Source organism: Myotis davidii, unplaced genomic scaffold (genome assembly GCF_000327345.1).
Source record: "Myotis davidii unplaced genomic scaffold, ASM32734v1 scaffold1351, whole genome shotgun sequence".
Classification (NCBI taxonomy): domain Eukaryota; kingdom Metazoa; phylum Chordata; class Mammalia; order Chiroptera; family Vespertilionidae; genus Myotis; species Myotis davidii.
This window is the reverse complement of record NW_006282375.1, coordinates 317058-322560: the sequence shown is the minus strand read 5'-3', so window position 1 is coordinate 322560 and position 5503 is coordinate 317058.

Sequence of the window (5503 nt, the reverse complement as noted above, 5' to 3'; positions counted from 1 at the left end):
TTAGCTGCCATTTTTGTAAAAATTGAAAATTTGATCCTGAAATTTATATGAAAATGTAAGAGATAGATAACAAAGATAAACTTGAAAAAGAACAAACAGTTAGAGGGTTCATGCCTCCCCCACTTTAAAGTTTACTACAAAAGTATGATAATCAAGACTTGTGGTATTGATATAAAGAAACACATATTTCAATAAACTATACTTGAGATTTCAATTATAAACCTTCACAATTACAGTCAGTTAGTTTTTGACAAGGGCCAATATCTTTCAATAGGGGAAAGGATAGACTTCTTAACAAGCGATTCTAGGACATGGGATATCTATATGACAAGAATAAATTTGGACCCTTTTCTCACATTGTACACAAAAATTAACTCAAAACAAATAACCTTTATATAATAATCTAAACCTTAATATAATAATCTAAATGTATAAAATTCATAAAATATATAGTGCTAATCTTTGTTTTCTTTTCTTTTCTTAAAAAATCTTTGTTTTCTTAAAATAAAGCAATGCTTTTTTTTTTTTGAAAGGACTCCCAAAGCAGAAGCAGGGAAAATAAAAATAACACAAGCTGTACTTCATTAAAATTGTAAAATTTATGCTTTAAAATTTTTGTGCTTTGAAATGCACAAAATGATGATAGTCAACACATAGATTAGTAGAAAGAACTTGCAAATTATGTATCTGATGAATCTCTAGTATACAAAATATAAAAAAAGACACTTTCAATTTGATAACTACGAGACAAATAACACAGTTTAAAGGGAAAATATTTGAAAGGATATTTTTCAACTAACATATACAAATGGCCAGTAAGCACATGGAAAGATTATCAAATTATCCACTAGGAAAATGCAAATTAAAGCCTCATAGGATATCACTTTATAGTCAGTATGATAGCTAATTATAATAAATCAAGCCAGTGAGAAATTTAGAAAGGATGTGGAGAAATTAGAGTCCTTATACATTGCTGGTGGGAATGTAAAATAATTTTATCATTTTAGAAAACAGTCTGCAAGTTTCTCAGAAAGTTAAATGTAGAGTTAACATATTATTCACTGCTGGGTATATAACAAACAAAATTGAAAATGTACATCTGTACAAAATTTTGTATATGAATATTCATAGCAACACTATTCAGAATAATGAAAAGGTGGGATTAACCCAAATATCCATGAACGGATGAATTAAGAAACAAAAATATGGAATACATGTATTACAGAATCTTTCAGCCATAGAAATAAGTGAAGTGCCTGTACATACTGCCAAGTTGGTAAACCTTAACATAACACTAAATAAAAGAAGACACAAAATACCACATAATGTCTATTATATTTATATGGAATTTTCAGAATAGGCAAATCCATAGAGAAGGAAAGTACTAGTAGATTAGTGCTTGCCAGGGTTTGGGAGACTGAGACAAATGGAGATTAACTATTATGGGTATACTTTTTATGAGGGTTGATGAAATGTTCTGGATTTAGAGAATGCGGATGTTTTAACAATCTAGTGAACATATTAAAAAACACTGAATTTTGCACTTTAAAATGGGAATTTTATGGTACAAATTATATCTCAGTTAAAATTAAAGAAAATAGAAAATTAAGAGATAATTCTCACTCAAATAATTCTTTAGTTTTTTTCTGGAATAATTTTCCTTTTATCTGACCTGAACTGGCACATATGTGATAAATTACTTTTTTTTCAATGTAAAATTCCATCTATATCAAGTTATATTAATTTTTACATATATATGTATCTACCTGTGATAACACCTTTCTTTAAAAAATATTTTTATTGATTTCAGATAGGAAGGGAGCTGGAGAGAGAGATAGAAACATCAATGATGAGAGAGAATCATTGATTGACTGCCTCCTGCACACCCCCTATTGGAGATTGAGCCTGCAACCAGGGCATGTGCCTTTGACTGGAATCCAACCCTGGGACTCTTCAGTCCACAGGCCAAAGCTCTATCCACTGAACAAAACTGGCTAGAGCGATAACACCTTTCCATTTCCGCAGTCAGTATCTGATATGTGTGGTCGCCATCATCAACTTCACAGTTATTAATTTTGTAAAGCAAAGGATAAATTTCATAATGAGATACTTTTCATGGGCTTTGACTTTTTGTAATCCTAATATATAAAAGCCCAGGGTCAAGGCTGACCAACCCGGAAGTCCTTCAGAAGGCGCTGGATTGCGTGGCATCTCAGCACTGACTGTCCCCGGTGCAGTTTGGTGACCCAGCACTGACTGCCCAGAGGGCTGAGACCCAGAGAGAGAGGCAGGGTCTGATCTGCAGCCTCAGTGGCAGCTGTTGATCAGTACTTGCCTCTCTCTTCCTCTCCCTCTTTTTCCAGGCTTCACCAGCAGCTGGGCCTTTCTTTCTCTCCCAGCCTCCAGGGGGCTGCTGTTCAGCCCACCTTTCTGATCAGGCCCGAGGATAGGCCTGGTGATACTGACTAGCATAGGAATTGACCAATCAGAAACAAATGTGGGTGCTGTGAAGAACCAATGGCTGTCTCGGAGGAGGAGCTTTTTTCATTGATAGGCATAGGAACCGACCAATCAGAACCAAATGTGGGTGCTGTGAAGAACCAATGACTGCATAGCAGGCAGAGCTTTTGAGTAGGGGCAATTAGGCAGGCAGGTAGTGAGCAGTTAGGAGCCAGTGGTCCCAGATTGCAAGAGGGATGTCCAACTGCCGGTCCACAAGGATCAGGCCTAAACCAGCATTCAGACATCCCCCAAGGGGTCCCCAATTGGAGAAGGTGCAGGCTGGGCTGAGGGAACCCCCCCTCTCTGTGCATGAATTTCGTGCACTGGGCCTCTAGTATTTTAATAATGTTTGCATTGTAATCATTCTAGTTTCAGTATGGGGAGAAAAGGCACAATACTATGTAAAATCATAAATGAACCAAACTAACCTCGATAAGTGTTGATATAAAAAATTATGTTAAATGAATTTGTATGTGTGAGCCATGCTATGAACAATTTTGAAAAAAGATAAATTTTAGGGAAAAAGTCTGGTTGGGAAATTTTTTTTAGTCAACATTTTAAAAATCAACCTGAACATTATAAACATTAGCAAATTGCTTGTAATAATACTAGAAAAAAGAAATTTCTCCAGTTGTGTAAGACATTGTATTATTCTTCTAGACCACTTAATCATACTGTATTTTATGGAATTATTAACAAAACTAATGTTGTTAAGGTTGTTCCTTAAAAAATCAACATATCATACAGTTTCTGTGATAATTAAATGAATAAGGGTATGTAAAGCTCTGAGAATACTACCTTAAAAAATATTAACTATAATCTTTCTCCAAGTAAAAGAGCTCCTGATAGCACAGACTTTGATTCATTGCCTTTTCTCCAGTGCCTAGAAAAGTGCTTGGCATTTAAAAGGCAGTCAATAAATATTCATTATGATGTTGAATGAAGAAATGGTCTTAATCTCCTCTGTATCACCAAGGCTTATAAAAGTATATTTCAAGAAAGTATACTTAATGTGAATTGAATTTTTCAATACAGTTTTCATCTCTTAAAACAAAGCTACAATTCACTGATTTTACTTTGTCCTGACAATTAAGAGAACCAAGTCCCTGTGGTCAAATTAAACATTTTTCAAGAATTACCTTTAACCTTTGGCAAACACAAAATAGTGGCATTCTCTCAGACATTTTTCAGGCTGTAGCTCTGAAGTGATTAAAAGGTGACTGCCTGCATTGTCAAATTGGTCACCTCTAGTAACAAGTACTAAAAAACAAATTCTAAACAATAATCACCTTTCTTCTTTCATCCATTTTAACTAGGAATATGTTTTACAAAAGATAGCAATATCAGCCCTACATCTGTTCCTGCCACTCTGTGATTAACAATGTGATTCTCAATATATTGAGGGAGCAAGGTTTGGTAGTGGGTTAGTAATTTCACAACACAATAAAAATAGCCCAACCAGTGTGGCTCAATGGTTGAGTGCTGACCTATGATCCAGAAGGTCACGGTTCAATTCCTGGTCAGGGCACATGCCCAGGTTGTGGCTGGATCCCCAGTAGGGGGTGTACAGGAGGCAGTTGACCAATCAATGATTCTCTCTCATCGTTGATGTTTCTATCTCTCTCTCCCTCTCCCTTCCTCTTTGAAATCAATAAAAATATATTTTAAAAATAACATAAAAATAAGCTGTTTTCCTCTGAGCAATAAGAAGAATAGCAGTAAATATCAAAGTTAAGTAACTCAATTGACAATAGCACTTCTTTTAGTTTGAATACCAGGCATAAATCTGCCAAGTGGAAAAATAGCCACATTGCACAATAAGTGAATTTTGACTGATCAGATTGTTTTTCTCTCAGCCTTTGATGGTGTGTTGTCTAAAAGGAAAGCAAAATGGTTGATCAGAATGGCTTGGTGTTTCAGAAATCTGAAGAGCTCGAGGCAAGAACTTAATAGAAAAATTATTGCACTTTTGCTGTGTTCCTGATCAAAGGTGCCTTCTCTGTGGACTGCTTCTTTATCATCACCTGATATCACATTTTTAATCCACATCTGCTGTCAACAAACTACAATCAGGCCTTTTAGTTTTAGAAAATGCTTTTTTGAAATTCTGCACATATTTGTTGTATTAACAAAATCTAAGATATGTTGTGCCAGAGAATCTAGCAGGGTATTGTGCACAAAATAGGCATTTGGAAGCAACACGCTATGGTAAAGGGCAGTGAACTAAGACACATTTCTATTACAAATGGTTTTATATGCTCTTAGACAAGACAGTCTGTCACCTCATTGAACATTTGTTCCTAATCTGTAACATGGATCTGATATTTTTTATGCATTTTCTGATATTTTCTTTACAGGATTGATGTAAAATGGCAAGTGAGATAATTTATTGGAATGCTCTTTGAGGAATTTTAGAAATATAAAATGATAAGTAGTAATTATTATTGAAAAGTTAATTTTATTCATTTTCTAATCCTGAAATAAACATAATTATTCTGATTTAAAGTACTTATTTACAGTTGAAGATAATTTAAATATCTCTATTTAGATGTTTTAAGTTACTATTTAGAAATAATTTTAGATTGAAAAGGAGCAAAAATACCAGAGGTTTTCTAATGCCCTTACCTAATTTCACTTATGTTAACATCTTACATAACTATAGTACACTTTTATAAGCCAGGAAATGAAACTTGGTATAATACTATTAACTAATCTACAGACCTTATTTTACCAATTTTTTCCTAATACCCTTTATCTGGTTTGAGATCTAATCTAGCATTTTACACATTATATCTATTTAGTAGTTATGTCTATTTAGTCTCCTTCAATCTTGGTCAGTCCCTCAGTCTTTCTTTGTTTTTTGTAACTTGACACTTTTCAAAAAGAATATTGGTGGATTATTTTGGAGAGTACTCTTTTATATGATTGTGTCTGTTTTGTTTTTCAATGATTAGACTAAGTTATTTTTAGTAAAAATACCGCAGTCACCCCAGCTAACCTG